General features: G+C 38.4%; 1 pseudogene; it reads left to right on the plus strand.

Moving 5' to 3' along the window:
• Positions 1–6218: 6218 nt before the first annotated feature.
• The window catches only part of LOC133047614 (protein maestro-like), a 97753-nt pseudogene continuing 85401 nt past the window's right edge, over positions 6219–18570 (plus strand).

The following is an 18570-nucleotide window of genomic DNA, read 5'->3' on the forward strand; positions in this document are numbered from 1 at the left end:
TCCATGCCCATCATCAGGTGCCAGACCTACACTTGTCCTTTTATTTTTTCTTTTTAATATTTACTTTTATAGATTTATCTATTTGGCTGTGGGGCTTCCCTGATAGCTCAGTTGGTAAAGAATCCGCCTGCAATGCAGGAGACCATGGTTCAGTTCCTGGGTTGGGAAGATCCACTGGAGAAGGGAAAAAGCTACCCACTCCAGTATTTTGGCCTGGAGAACTCCACGGACTGTATAGTACATGAGATCACAAAGAGTCAAACTGGACTGAGCAACTTTCACTTTCATTTTGGGGCTTCCCTGATAGCTCAGTTGGTAAAGAATTTGCCTGCAGTGCAGGAGACCCTGGTTAGATTCCAGGGTCGGGAAGATCTGCTTGTGAAGAGATAGGCTACCCACTCCAGTATTCTTGGCCTTCCCTTGTGGCTCAGCTGGTAAAGAATCTGCCTGCAATGCAGGAGACCTGGGTTCAATTTGGCTGCACCAGGTATTAGCTGTGGCACACAGGATCTTCAGTCTTTGTTATAGCATGCAGGACCTTTACTTGCAGCATATGAACTTTTAGTTGCAGCAAGTAGGATCTAGTTTCCTGACCAGGGATCAAACCCAGACCCACTGAATTGAGAGCATGTATTCTTAGCCACTGAACCCCAGGGAAGTCCTTCACTTGTTAATAATGCTTGGAAAATCTGATATTTTCAGAATCCAGTGCAACGCGGTTGGCATTATTCCATAACCCGAAGTCTTGTTAAAGAAATCCAGAAACGGGACTTCCCTGGCAGTCTAGTGGTTAAGACTCCACCTTCCAATGCAGGGGGTACAAGTTTGATCCCTGGTCAGGGAACTAAGATCCCACATGCTACATGCTGCAGCCAATAAATAAATAAACATAATATTTTTTTAAAAAAGAAAAGAAATCCAGAAACATAATTTGAAATATTAAGAGAAATACCAGTGCTATTAATTTTTCTTTGTTATTATTCTGTAATAGAGTTCCCAAACTCATTGAGTTTATTAAGAAAGTGACTGCCCTCATATGAATATTAAGGAAATGTGATTTATTATTTTATGGGGAAGAGATGAACAAGGACAAGCATTGAAGACAGGTATCTCTGAAAAACTTACTATCAAGGAAGCCCATAGATTTTTCTCCCTAATGTAAAAATCAAACAAAACTCTGAGCCACAGTCATCAAGACAGTATGGTACTGGCACAAAGACAGAAATATAGATCAATGGAACAGAATAGAAAGCCCAGAGATAAATCCACGAACCTATGGACACCTTATCTTTGACAAAGGAGGCAAGGATATACAATGGAAAAAAGACAACCTCTTTAACAAGTGGTGCTGGGAAAACTGGTCAACCACTTGTAAAAGAATGAAACTAGAACACTTTCTAACACCATACACAAAAATAAACTCAAAATGGATTAAAGATCTAAATGTAAGACCAGAAACTATAAAACTCCTAGAGGAGAACATAGGCAAAACACTCTCCGACATAAATCAAAGCAAGATCCTCTATGACCCACCTCCCAGAATATTGGAAATAAAAGCAAAACTAAACAAATGGGACCTAATGAAACTTAAAAGCTTTTGCACTACAAAGGAAACTATAAGTAAGGTGAAAAGACAGCCCTCAGATTGGGAGAAAATAATAGCAAATGAAGAAACAGACAAAGGATTAATCTCAAAAATATACAAGCAACTCCTGCAGCTCAATTCCAGAAAAATAAATGACCCAATCAAAAAATGGGCCAAAGAACTAAACAGACACTTCTCCAAAGAAGACATACAGATGGCTAACAAACACATGAAAAGATGCTCAACATCACTCATTATTAGAGAAATGCAAATCAAAACCACAATGAGGTACCATTACACGCCAGTCAGGATGGCTGCTATCCAAAAGTCTACAAGCAATAAATGCTGGAGAGGGTGTGGAGAAAAGGGAACCCTCTTACACTGTTGGTGGGAATGCAAACTAGTACAGCCGCTATGGAAAACAGTGTGGAGATTTCTTAAAAAACTGGACATAGAACTGCCATATGACCCAGCAATCCCACTTCTGGGCATACACACTGAGGAAACCAGATCTGAAAGAGACACGTGCACCCCAATGTTCATTGCAGCACTGTTTATAATAGCCAGGACATGGAAGCAACCTAGATGCCCATCAGCAGATGAATGGATAAGGAAGCTGTGGTACATATACACCATGGAATATTACTCAGCCATTAAAAAGAATTCATTTGAACCAGTCCTAATGAGATGGATGAAGCTGGAGCCCATTATACAGAGTGAAGTAAGCCAGAAAGATAAAGAACATTACAGCATACTGACACATGTATATGGAATTTAGAAAGGTGATAACGATAACCCTATATTCAGAACAGAAAAAGAGACACAGAAATACAGAACAGACTTTTGAACTTTGTGGGAGAATGTGAGGGTGGGATATTTCAAAAGAACAGCATGTATACTATCTATGGTGAAACAGATCACCAGCCCAGGAGGGATGCACGAGACAAGTGCTCCGGCCTGGTGCACTGGGAAGACCCAGAGGAATCGGGTGGAGAGGGAGGTGGGAGGGGGGATCGGGATGAGGAATACATGTAAATCCATGGCTGATTCATATCAATGTATGACAAAACCCACTGGAAAAAAAATAATAATAATAATAAAAAAAAAATTAAAAAAAAAAAAAAATCAAACAAAACTCTGAACATAACCTGTAGTAAAAGACAGTAGTAGGATTATTGGTAATGTTTTTTAAAGAATGTATTGGAGTAGAGTTGATTGACAATGTTGTGTTAGTTTCAAGCATACACTAATGTGAATCAGTTATACATATCTCTACTCTTTTTTAGGTTCTTTTCCCAATATAGTCATTACGTAGTTTTGAACAGAGTTCCCTGTGCCATACAGTTGGTTCTTACTAGTTATCTATTTGGTATATAGCAGTGTGTACATGTCAATCCCCATCTCCCAATTTACCCCTCCTCCCCTCCTTTTCCCCTCTGGTAACCATAAGTTTGTTTTCTGTGTCTGTGACTCTATTTCTGTTTCATAAATAAATTCATTTGTACCATTGCTTTGGCATTCACATAAAAGTGATACAATATAATGTTTGTCCTTGTCTAACTTCACTCAGCATCACAGTCTCTAAGTCCAGTCATGTTGCTGCAAATGGCATTATTCTTTTTTATGGCTGAGTAATATTCCATTGTATATATGTACTGTATCTTCTTTATCCACTTGTACGGGCATTTAGGTTACTTCCATGTCTTGGCTATTATAAATAGTGCTTTAGTGAACATTGGGGTGTGTGTATCTTTTCAAATTATGGTTTCCTCCAGAAATATGCCCAGGAGTGAAATTGCTGGATCATATGGTAGTTCTATGTTTAGTTTCTTAAGTAACTTCTATACTGTTCTCCATAATTGTACCTATTTGCATTCCTACCAGCAGTGTAGGAGGATTCCCTTTTCTCCAGACCCCCTCCAGTATTTACTGTTCATAGATTTTCTGATGATGGCCATACTGACTGATGTGAGGTGATGCCTCATTGTATTTTTATTTGCATTTCTCTAATTAGTGATGTTGAGCATTTTTTCATGTGCTTTTTGGCCATCTGTATGATTTCTTTGGAAAAATGTCTATTTAAATCTTCCAGCCATTTTTTTTTTCTATTGGGTTGATCTTTTTTTTTTAATTGAGCTGCTTGAGCTGTTTGTATGTTTTGGAAATTAATCCCTTGTCTGTTGATTAATTTGCAAATATTTTCTTCGATTCTATAGGTTGTCTTTTTGTGTTGTTTACAGCTTCCTTTGCTGTGTAAAAGTTTTAAAGTTTGATTAGGTTCCATTTGTTTCTTTTTGTTTTTATTTTAATTACTCTAGGAGGTGAATCAAAAAAGACATTGCTGTGATTTATGTCAGAGGGTATTCTGCCTATGTTTTCCTCTTAGAGTTTTATAGTATCTGGCCTTACAGTTAGGTCTTTAATCTACTTTGACTTTATTTTTGTGTATGGTGTTAGAGAGTATTCTAATTTCATTCTTTTACATGAAGCTGTCCCATTTTCACAGGACCACTTATTGAAGAGACGATCTCTTTTTTGATGTATATTCTTACCTCCTTTGTCATAGATTAGTTGACCATAGGTGGGTGGGTTTATCTCCAGACTTTCTGTCTTGCTCCATTGGTCTGTGTTTCTGTTTTAGTGCCAGTACTTAATGGCAATTTTAAAAAGAACATTTTGCCATGAAAAGCTTGCTTTTCCATTCTTGAGAGGCTCAATGTTCATTTAAAAAGAATGTTGGCTACAAAAACCTGCTTTCTCAATTATCATAATGGATTTACAAATATAAAGACCATGAACACCTAGTCCACTCTTTAGAGAAAAAATAAATCACCATGATAAATAGGAAACTGTCATTTTCTTTTTGGTAGTTAGTATCTTAGTCATGAAGCATTTTTTTTTTGTCTTGTGTGAAATCTTTCATAAACCTAAATGGATTTTTTGTGATGGAGATAGTTTTTGAAACTGTCATTAACTTTGAAACAAGATGATAACAATTTATGTTCTGTCTGCCTTCAGATAGGTTGATTTTTATTAATTCAGAGACAAAACTACTCAAAAAATTCAGCAGAAAAATATTTTATAGCCAGATGAAGTTGTTATTTTGTGTTGCATAAAAGACAAACTCAGATAAGGAAAAAGAAATCTTGTGTTTGGGTTGTTTTTTCTTTTGGACAGATTGATTTCTGGTTAGGGAAATATATCTGCCACATTTAGGTACTTTTGCTTGAGTTTCATGCAACTAATTTCCATAAAAATAAAAATTTCACTCATATAATGGGAGAAACAGAGAGATACATGCAATAAATGTCATTCCCTTAATTTTTCAGTGTTATTTATTTTGGAATGGAGAATACAAAATACGGGAAACACCTAAAAATACTGTATAAATCATAAAGTCATTTCTACAGCTTGCATGAATCCCTTGAATGTGTATTTCTTTTAGTATATAAAAAGATCATTTGGAAAATCAAGATAAGTGTTTGCTAAACAAATTATAGAATCAATCACCTAGTAATAATAAACATTTCATATTTATATAGTGCTTTACAAGTTACAATGTACTTGCATATATGTCATCATTGTTTTAAGCAATATCTTTCCTTTAAAAATAAACATTTATATCAAAAGTTATCCAGGTACCACAGGTGAAAGAAATTGAAAAGAGAAAAGCCAAAGAAAGATGACGAATGTATTAACCAGAAGATTGATGTTTTAAAAACCAACCTGGAGGATTTCAAAGCACAGATGGTCAATGATATCCGTTATCAGTTACAGGGGAGAAGTCAAGTAAGACTCAGACTTATCCACTAGATTTGACAATTGGAGAGCAAATAGGGGGAGCGGTTAGAGAGAAATTGTGGGCAAAGGAGGATTTACTATGAGGGAAGGGAGTTTCAGCACCAGGTCCACTCAAATGCAAATTCTCTTTCATATTCCTAAACTAACAGTCATATTTTGTAATCTGTTTTCTTAAAGTTAGCCTCAAAACTATATAAGCTTTTGGTCCTGCAATGCCTGATCCACTTCTGATTTTGAAGATGGAAACCTGATGCAATGGTTTGAGATATAAATGGGAGAGGAGAAGAGTAGATAGGGAGTATGAGTTATTCTTTCAAGAAACTTGCCTAGGGACTTCCCTGGTGGTCCAGTGGTTAAGACTCTGTGCTTCCACTGCAGGAGGCATGGGTTTGACCCCTGGTTGGGGCCACATGCCGTGCAGCTAGATCGAAAATAAATAAATAAATAAAATAAGGACCTTGCCTGTGGTCAAGTGAGTCATGTGTGTGCGAAGAACCAGGGTAAGTGTCCAGCACATTAACACAGAGGCCCATGCTCAGAAGGGCAGCACACTTGGGGTTTAATGCTCTCCCATTGCTGTCTTGATTTTCTTAACTCTTTCAACTTACGTTTTATGAATGATGTCTGATCAGACAGTGAAAGAGCACAGAGCCCCATCTCCTCACACCTCCCTCCCCCAGGAGAGGTTCTCTGCCACTTGCCCGCCAACCCCCTGGGTCTCCAGGCCCACTTGGCCTCTGTCTCCCTGCTGCCACCCCACCACCCCACAAGGGTTGTGTCCCTGCCCCTAGAAGGAGCCTGAACATGGGCGCAGGAAGGGTCAGGGGTGGAGATGTTCATCCTGCCACACCTTGGGGCTGGGAATGGTGACAGCCGGCACATCCAGGCTGGCAGCATCATGGGGTGTTGGGTGGATGGCCGGTCAGAGGCCATCTGTCAGCGGAGACCAGCATGCAGTCCACCTGGGACCCAGGTACTTACTGCTCTCGGCGTGAGGTTTAAGGATCACTGGGTTTGCATATGTTAATCCCATCCTCCTGGTCTGTCCCTCCTGTTTTCTGTGTTTGTGGATCACTACTAGGAAAGATTGAGAGCAGGAAGAGAAGGGGGAGACGGAGGATGAGCTGGTTGGATGGCATCACTGACTAAATGGACATGAGTCTGAGCAAATTCCAAGAGATAGTGAAGGACAGGGAAGCCTGGCATGCTGCAGTCCATGGGATCACAGAGTAGGACATGACTTAATGATTGAACAACAACCTCTGTATATACAATGGATGAACAGCAAGGACCTACTATAGAGCATAGTCATGAACTACTATTGAACTATACTTGGTAGTTTGTAATAACCTATAAGGAAAAACAATCTGGAAAACAACATATATTACTAAATTGCTGTGCTGTACATCTGAAACTAACAAGACATTGTAAATCAAGTATGTTTCAATTTAAAAAATCATTGAGCTTCATCTATTTGTGTGGCTTGTGGTGACAGGCCTGTGGGAAGGGAAGATGACAGGCTAGCCTGTCCCAGGCCATACTCCTCTCTGGGCTGCAGTGTGTGGATTGAGGGTGATGCAAGGGGATCCTGGCAGTCCTAAGGCTGGGCAGAATGCAAATACCTCACATGGTAAGACAGGACCCCTGGGTGCCTCTGAGGGTCTTCATGTCAAGGCTCTGTGACTGGAGGGAGCCTCTCTTCCTCCCAACAAATTCCCTGATTCTGGCATGGACTTGTCTCTCTGGGCCAGCTCAAGGCACCCTCTGGGGATGAGCCACAGAATACAAATTTTATCATTTTGGTGATGTTACATACAAGGTAAATACTGTGCCATTTGTACTTAAAACTAGCATGACACAATATAAATATGAATGGTAAAATTTATGCTAAAATTTAGTATTTTAATTTGATGGTATTTAGAATGACATTAAATAGCAAAGACAAAACAGCATGCAAGTCGAGAGAAGGAGAAAGAGAGGACAGAAGACAGTAAAAATGTTTTACATGTACCTTTAAGAGCACTTTTCTCTAGTTTTTGAACATAAGGCTATATTTTCACCTTGCACTGGCAGATACAAATTTTGTAGCTAGCCTTGTGTGTATATGTTCAGCAGAAAAGGTAGGAGAAAGAAGACACTTGGGAAAACCATCTGCTTGATGTGAAATTTGATTTGGATTAATCAGTACCATTACCTCTGATTGAATGAGAGAGTTTTACTGAGCTTCTTGCTTAAATTATTCAAGTGTGTCTGATTGCTAGAGCCTGGTTCATACCCTGAGCCCTAGCTGCAAGGGAAATGGGCATTTCACATTCTGGTTCTATATTACTGGGTACTTTCTGTTTCCTGCCATGAGGGATTATCCAAACCTAGGAGGTAGTTTAGATGCTGTAGGAAAAAATGTAAACACCTCATTCATCACTCATATCCCTTGAGCCTTACCCTTTCACTATGCTCTGACTGACCGTGACATCCAGTTGCCACTGTCTGTGTTATTATTGTTTAGGGGCTAAGTTGTGTCTGACTTTTTACAACCTCATAGACTGAAGCCCGCCAGGCTCCTCTGTCCATGGGATTTCCCAGGCCAGAACACTGGAATGGGTTGCCATATCCATCTCTGGGGGATCTTCCCGACCCAGGGACTGAACCTGCATCTCCTGCAGGTGAATTCTTTACCACTGAGCCGCCAGGGAAGCCCCGCCACTGTCTTTGTTTGAAGCCATTTCCAAAGCCAGTAAAAAAGGTTCTGCTCATTTCATAGGGCTGGCTGGAAGTGCTGAGGGGAATTGGGTGTCTTGGGTGAAGAACTCTCAGCCAGTGACTGATTGGAGCTCCCTCCAATCTTCCGTCTGTGCGTAGGAGGTGACAATGAGAAGTGGTGTTAGTATTCAGTAGCTAAGTCATGTCTGACTCTTTGCAACCCCATGAACTGCAGCACGCCAGGCTTCCCTGTCTTTTACTGTCTCCCAGAGTTTGCTTAAGCTCATGTCCATTGAGTTGGAGAGATGTATTTGATACCATTGCCTAGAATTTCCAAGTGGGATTATGCTTTCATGTCTCACTGTAGGAGCTGGCTTTATAACATCACATTTGTTGACTGCCTTCCTTTCTCTGATCCAACTCCCCTCCCCTAGTCATGTTTCCTTTACTTCCTATATAATCGCCTTGCCCTTGAATCATTTCCTAAAGGTCAGTGTCTAAAGGAACTCAAACTAATACAGACACTGGACAGCAGAAAGAGTAACAGATGTCTAGCTTTCCTCATGACATAAGTTTGTGCTTCTCTGCTTCCATAATGACTATCTGGGCACATTTCTGTAATAATACTTACCTCTCTGTAATGTAAAATTTCTCTGTCCCCTGATTAGACTCACAAGATCTAGGACCATGTACCTGTGACTGTGTATCCCTGGAATTCATTGCAGAGGCTACATGTAATGGTGCTCCATTGCTATCTACCAGTACACAGGTGAACAAACTCATAAATGGTTATGTGTTTATCCCAACATAACAGCTCATGAAATATTTACATGCAAATGTTCACTTTATTACTGTTATCTGAGATCCTGATTGAAATGATTGTGGTTATCTTTATATTTTTCAATGTGCCCAATTTTATTTTTGGCTTGGTTGCTGTGTAGATGTAGGCATGTGATCCCATTAATCTGTGCATGTGAGGGTGTGCAAAGAACAATGCCTTATTGTGGCTTTATTTTTCGCTTGAAAATTACAGAGAAATGTCTCCCAAATCTGTCTTCAACCTGGCAAACAACATTAAGCAGACCCAAAATGGGTGGCAAACCTAGTTTCTCATCCCTAATGCCTGAAAATTTTTGAGAAATCCAGGAGAATGGGGGAGAAATCTAGGATGATTCTGATAAGAATGAGTATGTCTTATCAGAGACTCAGCCCATACTGTTCTATCCCATGAATTTGGTTCTAGCATTTTCCACAGAGGTGTCCTTTAACATTTTCTTACTGCATTTTTGTGTTGAATTTAAAGTCAATGAAATATGCCAGCTCAGGGCTTCTCAAATCTGAGGATCTCTGTTTCCTAGAGAATAGATTTGGCTCACCAAAGCTAATGCCACCCACATTCTAGAACCCGACCAGAACATGGCTCCAAGCCAACTTCTTTGCCTCCCTTTCACCTTCCATGAAGAACAGCTTTGAAAGTTTGTCAGTGTGGAGGTCAAATCTCCTTTCTTTATCTTTTCGCTATTAATGTCACAATTATTCTTTTCCTTCTCTTTCTTAAAACAATGAACAGGAAATCATACAGATGGCAGAATGTGTTAAAGGCTTTGAGCAAGTGTGTGTTAATAGCAGAGGAAGCAGCAATAAGTTTTCCAGGCACTTCCATACAGAAAAATTTGCTAAAGCAATGAAAGAAAAATATGCTTTTCAGTGTTCCAAGTTAGAGATTGTTGCTACTTTGAATAATGGAACATGAAAATGTGAATGGATAGATGGGGCAATAAAATCTCTAGGATAATCAACCCTCTTTTTTTTTCCAAGTTACTGGCAAGATTTTTTTATTAAACTTTTTATTGTATATTGTGTATTTTATTGAGTATAACTGATTATACTGCAGCCATGAAATTAAAAGACACTTGCTCATTGAAAGGAAGATTCTGACAAACCTAGATAGCATGTTAAAAAGCAGAGACATTACTTTGCTGACAAAGATCCATATAGTCAAAACTATGGTTTTTCCAGTAGTCATGTACAGATATGAGAGTTGGACCATAAAGAAGGCTGAGCATCAGGGAATTGATGCTTTCAAATTGTGGTGCTGGAGAAGACTCTTGAGAGTCCCTTGGACTGCAAGGAGATCAAAGTAGTCAATCCTAAAGGAAATCAACACTGAATATTCAATGGAAGGACTGATGCTGAAGCTCCAATACTTTGTCCGTCTGATGCAAAGAGTGGATTCACTGGAAAACATCCTGATGCTGGAAAAGATTGAGAGCAAGAGGGGAAGGGGGAGACAGAGGATGAGATGGTTAGATAGCATCACTGACTCAATGGACATGAATTTGAGCAAGCTTCAGGAGATGGTGGAGGACAGAAGAGCTGGGCATGCTGCAGTCTATGGGGTTGCAAAGAGTTGAACACAACTTAGGGACTGAGCAGCAACAAATCGATGATTGGCAATGTTGTGAGTTTCAGGGGGACAGCAAAGGGACTCGGCCACACATATATGTGTATCCATTCTCTCCCAAACTGCCCTCCCATCCAGGCTGCCACAGAACATTGAGCAGAGTTCCCTGTGCTATACAGGAGGTCCTTATTTGTTATCCATTTTAAATATAAGTGAATAAATGACGAGCTGAAATTTCAGTTCTGAAGCAATTTTGGAATTTCCTATTCTGATTTCCTAAAGGAAATCAGTCCTGAATGTTCTTTGGAAGGACTGATGTTGAAGCTGAAACTCCAATATTTTGGCCACCTGATACGAATAACTGACTCACTGGAAAAGTCCCAGATGCTGGGAAAGATTGAAGGCAGGAGGAGAAGGGGACGACAGAGGATGAGATGGTTGGATGGCATCACCGACTCAATGGACATGAGTTTGAATAAGCTTTGGCAGTTGGTGATGGACAGGGAGGCCTGGCGTGCTGGAGTCCATGAGGTCACAAAGAGTCAGACACGACTGAGTGACTGAACTGAACTGATTCTGATTTAATTTGAACTTAGACATACGCTGTTAGCATATTTTTTGACCATTTTCAGTGAATTTTTGTTTATACTTTTATTTCAAAATCATCAAGTTCCCCAAATGTTTTAATATTATATTAGTTTCCCATGACTATTGTAATAAATTACCAAAAACTTAGTGGCTTAAAAACAATACAATTTTATTTTATTGTCTTAAAATCCTACAGGTCAGAAATCTGGTATGCGCTTCATTGGTCTTAAGTTAGGGTGTCAGCAAGGTTTTATTCCTTCTGGAGCCTGGAGAGGAAGATCTTTTTGTTTTTGTTTTTTTTTTTCTAGTTTCTTGAGGCTGTCAGCATTCCTTGAACTCATGGCCTCTATCCTCCACCTCCCAAGTCAGCAAAGATAGGTTGAGTTTCCACATTAAATCACTCTGATTCTTATACTCTTCCCACTGTCTTTCTTTCTCAGAGACCCTTCTGATTACATTGGGCTGACCTACATAATCCAAAATAAAGTTCCTAGCTCATGGTCAGCTGATTAGCAACCCTAAATCCATCTACAACCTCAAAACTCCCCTTGCCATAAGCATAACATATTCACAGATTCCAGGGATTGTGATGTGGACATCATTGTACACTCTTATTTTACCTACTATAAGGTGATTTTTAAAAACACATAAAACTAGCCAAAGAACATAAATCACAACTGAGAATGATACAATAAAGAAATAATTGATAGGGACGTAGAATGGTGCAGATGGAGTAGAAATATTGGAGTGGGTTACTATTTCTTTTTCAAGGGATCTTCCTGAACTAGGGATCAACTGGGTATCCTGCTTTGGCAGGTGAATTATTTGTCACTGAGTTACCTGAGACGCCTGTGTTTAAGCATAGGTATTGCTTAAATAGAACTGTTTGCTGCTTATACCTAATTCTCCTATGAAATAATGAGGCTAAGGTCTTGTGTGTTCTAGAAAATCTTCCTTTTCATGTGAACCTAATTTTTCTTTATGCCTCTCTCATCTTAGGACAGCATGATGAACCCCAGTGTATATTCTATTGAATGATTTGCTCAGTACAGTGTTCCACTTGGTAAACATTTCCATGACAACAGGTATATTCAACTATAATACAAGAAAAATCTCAGTGCTGATCAACATATAGTATACATCCATGCCATACCAGAAGATCAAAGAATACCAGTCCTAAGGTCTCTGTCATTAAATACAAACATAGATATATATGCCGTGTGCATTTGATCTGTAACATAATTCATAACATGTGTAGGGAAAAAAACAGAATAAATTCATAACAGAAAGCCAACTACTCCTGATAATAGTTAATATTCCTCTTCAACTTGCTTTCTGTCCGATATGCCTGACCCTTTTCTAAGTGCCTTCATATGAGGAATAGGGTACTGTGTCCTAACTTGCTTTAGTCATGTCCAAGTCTTTGTGACACTATGGACTGTAGCCCTCCAGGCCCCTCTGTCCATGGGATTCTCCAGGCAAGAATGCCAGAGTGGGCTGCCGTACTCTCTTCAGGGGATCTTCCTGACCCAGGGGTCGAAGCCATGCCTCTTAGTCTCCTGCATTGACAGGTGAATTCTTTACCACGGAAGATACCTATGTACTTTAACTGATTCAATCTGTATATGAGTGGCTTCTGTTTCTATTTCCATTTTTCAAATGAAGGCATCGAGAGGCTGACTGACCTCTCCAAGGTCAACTAATAAGTAGCTAATGTGTGATAATTTGGGATTTGAATCTACTTCGTCTGGCTTCAACTCTGGGCTTTTACCATATAGTATTGCTCCTAAAACAAAACCAAAAAATGTATCCTCACATTCCTCCAAAAGAAGACAGTGTGTCAGGTTTTCTATGAAACTTACTGCTTTGCATAACTTGGTCAATTGGATATTTTTACCGGTGAAATGTTGAGGAGAAAAATGATACCTTTATCATTGAAGGAGATGTTATATTCTTCTAGAAATCCCCTTTGCTAGAATGTGCTCCTCTTTTCTTCCTCCCCTCTTCATTGGTTAACTCTTTCTAATGCAGATCGTACAAGGAGTGTTATTATTATTTATTATTTTTCATTGAAGTTTATTTGTAATATTATGTTCATTTTAGGTGTACAACACAGTGATTCAATATCATACTCTCTTTAAAGTTATTACCAAATAATGACCATATTTTCCTGAATTGTATATTATTTCTTTGTTGCTTATCTATTTTGAACATAGTGGTTTATATCCCTTTTTAATCCCATATCTCTATCTTGCGTCTTCCCTCTTCTCTCTTCCCTGCCCCATAACACTATTTTGCTGTATATGTTTGTTTGTTTTACTTTTAGACTCCACATGTAAGTGTTAACATAGAGTACTTGTCTTTCTTTGAATTATTTCACTTAGCATAATACTCTCTAGGTCCATGCCCATTGTGGCAAATGGCAGGATGTCATTCTTTTTTATGGCTGAGTAATATTCCATTGTGTACTGCATCTTCTTTATTCAATCATCTGTTGATGGACATTTAGGTTGCTTCCATATCTTGACTGTTTTATATAGTGCTGCTATGAACATTTGGTTTTATAAATCTTTTCTATTTAATGTTTTCCTTTTTATTCAGATATATGCTCAGAATTGAAATTTTTGGATCATGTAGCAGTCGTATTTTTAGTCTTTTAAAGAACCTTGGTATTAGTAGCAGCATGAATTTATTAATGCATTCCCACCAACAGTGTACAAGTATTCCATTTTCTCCATATCCTTTCCAACATCTGTTATTTGTGGTCTTTTTTATGATAGCCTTTCTGACAAGTGTGACAATATTTTATTTCTGAAACTTTATATTTATTAAATTTCCCCAAACATAATTTTTACATAGATACAGGATGAAGTAGTGTTGATCACACTACTATTCACTGTTCCTTGCACATACGCTCAAGTCCCATGCATCTCACTTACTTGCTTAGCTAAATCAAAGTCCACCTAAATCCAATACTTTGCCTCCACCGTGCCTTCACCTGAAGCCCTGACCAATGCTGAACAGAAGCACAACCATGGCAACTGGTGATATCTTATTTCTATGATTCCTGACTGTAAGTGCCTGACTATTTCTGGCAATTATACCATAGTCTGTCATCCCTTCACTCACATTCTTCTAAAAGACTATTTCTCCTCTCTATGTGAACATTGAACACTGCTTCACTTTTCCTCAATTTAACTGATGTGTCGGTTCTTATTTTGCTGAAGGAAAATTCCCTCAAGGTCACATGACCACCTCTGTCCACCTACACGTGTCTGTGCTTGTAACTCTCTGCCTTCCCTCCCGCTACACCAGTAAAGTATCTTACTCTTCCACTAGATCGTGAAAATTCAAGCTGAGTCCTCCAGCGAGTCTTCCTTTTCCCCCCAAAACTTCAGTTATTTCCCCTTCTACTGAAGCATCATCCTTCCAGTCTTTGCTCAAACATCACTTTCCATTTGAGGACTTTTTCCACAACTTCGTGTCCAATTGCATACCAGATTTCCTATTCCCCTTTTCTACTTTATTTACCTTTATTGTAATTATCACTATTTAACAGGCTGTATAGTTTACTGATTTGATTATTGCCTGCTTGTCCCCTCCCCCACCACTTCCAAATTAAGTTGCTCAAGATGGGGATATTTTATGCTTTACTCACTGCTGTATGCTAGTACCTAGAACAGTGTGGAGCAGAAGTAAGTGTTCAATATATACTTGGTGCATGAATGGCTGAAGGAAGGCAATGATACTTTGTATAATTTACAGGCTGTTTTCATAGCCATTCTCTCAGTAATCACAACCACTCAGTCCCTGGTGGTTCCATGGTAAGGGATCCACCTGCCAATGCAGGAGACATGGGTTTGATCCCTGGGTGGGGAAGATCCCCTGAAGAAGGAAATGGTAACCCACTCTAATATTCTTGCTTGGGAAATCCCCTGGACAGAGGAAGATGGTGGCCTCTAGTCCATGGGGTCCTAAAGAGTTGGACATGACTTAGTGACTCAAACAACAACAATTCAGTAAATATAAAATGACTGATATCATTAGTTCCACTTTATAAAAATAAAAATTGAACCTTAGAGAGTTGGAGAAAAACTAGCATTGGATCCTTGGTATCCAGCTCCTAATTTATTGTACTTCCTACCATTCACTTATTCAATAAATAAATATTGAATGCCTGCTGTGTAGCAGACACTGTGCTGTGTGCTGGGGGTATGGAGATGGACAAAACACAGTCTCTACCTTCCAGGGTGGGCTTCCCAGGTGGCTCAGATGATCAAGAATCCACCTTCAATGCATGAAAGTGGGGTTCAATCCCTGGGTCAGGAAGATCCCCTGGAGTAGGAAATGGCAACCCACTCCAGTAGTCTTGCCTGGAGAATTCCATGGACAGAGGAGACTGGCAGACTAAAGTCCATGGGGTTGCAAAGAGTCAGACACTACTGAACGATTAATACTTTCACTTTCACATTCCAGGAGCCCAGAGTCTGTAAAGCTCCCCAGATACTCAGGTTCTAGGAAAGTCTGAATGAGGGTAGGATGAGGATGGCGGAAGAAACACATGGGGAGTGGTGGCCAATTCTACCTGGTGGATCAAGAAAGGTTATACTTATGCTGAGTCTTGAAAATGGAGGCCCAGTTTGCCAGGTAAGTAGAGAACAGAAAAAAAAAAAATCTAGACAAAGGTATAAATGAGAATAAAGACATCATCATTCTGCTTATTATATTAACGGTGACATTTAAAGTTCACTGCAATGAATGAAATCTCTTTGGTCTGGGTATAAAAAATTTGTAAAGAATGGGAATTAAAAAGACTGACTGTGTAATGAATATTTTAGTAACTACTCTGGGGAAAGAAAGCCCTTATGGGGATATGCAGAGTTCTGATTTTTTAAAAAAATCAAAACTTTTTATTGGAATTTACAGGTGAATAGGCTCTGAGCAAGGAATTAAGTAGCCCAAGCAGAAACTTTAAGCAGGTTGATCTCCAAGGGGATATTGATTTGAGTACAAATGTGAAATCAACTTTTCTGTCAATTTGTCAAAACCCAACTTTAGCTGGAAGAGGGTAGTTGTGATTGTGCTAAGGCTTTAACAGACACATGCTGTACTCTGTACACTGTGGACCCTGTGGGTGGAAATACCTACCTCAAGATGCATCCAATATCTAACTCTTTACTAGCAAAATCCTTCCCTGAATTTGGCCCCTTGATGATAAATGAGCTTTTCTTGCATGAGCTTTTTTTTGGTAGTATGGTTAGAATCACCCAGAAGGAGGCAAGAGAGACCTAACCTTGGGTGAGGATATAGGAAAAGTGAATGAAGACCTCAAAAAAGTTGAAAGTTTTGATCACCAAAATTTGAAATTGAATTTGAAATTGAAATTCTAATGTACTTAGAATTCAAAACTGAGTGAGTTTCTTAGTGTTTCTTTATAAAATTTAAATTTATTTTTATCAAGGTCATACATATTCAAAAAAGTTTTTAAAACAAGTTTATGAATAACAGTAGTTTGCCTGCTTGTCTCCTCCTCACTCCTCATTCAGACATTCTAGAGGCAGCCACTTTGAACTCTTTGATCTGTTTCTTCTGTTATTTTCTTCTGTATTTCTAAATAATACACTCATATTGTTCTTTCTTTATTTTTCAACTTCAAACATGTTTTATTGACTCCTACTCGAAGAGAGAAACAATTAACCCTCCAACCACTGCACTCCCCACCAACATGCAACTTTGCTTTTTCCCATTTTCCAAATTCAGTTATTCTGCAATTGGGGCTGAGGTCAATATTGCACTGTTTACATTTTAAGATTGTGGGTGGGCATTTTGTGTATGTTCATAATAGAAATCTGTGTACATTTAAAACAATATCTGTTTTTTTTATTTGGGATTTCTTAATGTTATAAATTTTAAATATTTACTTTAAGCTTTTGAATTCAAGTTACAAATTTTATTATTCTGTCTCTAATCAATTACTATTAATAGTTATTTATAAGAGAGACTTTTACTGATGTTTGGCATGTTTACATATTTAGCTCATTTAAATCCTATAAACAGCTTTAAACTTTACTTTCTATTTAGTATTTTCAAGTGTTTCATTTTGCTGACTAGGAAACCAAACCAATAATTTAAACAATCTGAATAAACTAGCAAGTACTGCAGTGGACTGCCATTCTCTCCTCCAGAGGATCTTCCCAACCCAGGAATCAAACCCAGGTCTCCTGCATTGCAACTGAGCTACCAGGGAAGCCCAATCAATTAGTATTAATAGTTATTTATAAGAGAGCCTTTTACTAATGTTTGTCATATCTACAAATTTAGCTCATTTAAATCTTGCAAACAGATTTAAACTTTACTTTCTATTTAGTGTTTTCAAGTGTTTCATTTTGCTGACTAGGAAACCAAACCAATAATTTAAACAATCTGAATAAACCTAGCCCAGTAAACTTATAAATATTGTGACACTCCACTTATCCTAAACATTTTAACATGGTTGATATACTTTCTAAAATTCTGTTATACTTTCCAACTGAAAGCCTCAAGATAAAATCAGATACCCTAGAATATTAGGACTAATCTGTTGGATTAACTAATTGGTTGGAATGCCAAATTCTCAAATTCCAAATTAAAACAGAGATGTTACTGTGTCTGTCACGGGCTAAAATGAGTATATTATAAGTAAGTAAGTGTTAGTCACTCTTTCATGCCCGACTCTTTGCAACCCCATGAACTGCAGCCCACCAGGCTCCGCTGTCCATGAAATTTTCCAGGCCAAGGATACTGGAGTGGGTTGCCATTTCCTTCTCCAGGGGATCTTCCCAACCCAGGGATTGAATCTGGGTCTCCTGCACTGCAGGCAGATTCTTTACCAACTGAGATACAAGGGAAACCCTTAGTATATTATAATTTACCCTAAATTTCCCAGAGTTAAAGACACTTACACAAGAAAATTACCTTTTTTTCTGAGCAAAGTGGAATTCCTATATTGGTTGACAGTACTGGCGTAAGCTAAAACCTAAAATTACTACTTTTTAAAGGTAAATTTAAAAAAAAATTGATCTTGGTCCATGTGCCTGGGACTCTAGTAACTGATTAATTTTTGTTTAATTTGACTCTGAATCTCTCCATCCAGGCCACCAAAATCAGGTTGTTTCATCATGTGATTGGATTATTCTGGTTGATAATATTCTGAATTCTTTTAATAGTCTCCACTTTTGGTAAGGTCACAACATCTACAGATGTTAAATAACATCTAATTTTACTTTATATACTTCTCTTGTATATAAGAGGTTGTCATTCTAAATAACAATCACTATAGAAATATTACTCCAGGTGAACTGCATCATGTTCTATTATTAGATTTCTTAACCTAAAAATATTATTTTTCATTGTTTTTACATTTGCTTTGTGATTTTGTTTCTACTATAGTTTATGGAACTAAGACATGCTCGTTTTTTTTTAACAATATAATATATCTGAAATTAAAACTCCA

The sequence above is a fragment of the Dama dama genome, chromosome 27, assembly GCF_033118175.1.
Source record: "Dama dama isolate Ldn47 chromosome 27, ASM3311817v1, whole genome shotgun sequence".
NCBI lineage: Eukaryota > Metazoa > Chordata > Mammalia > Artiodactyla > Cervidae > Dama > Dama dama.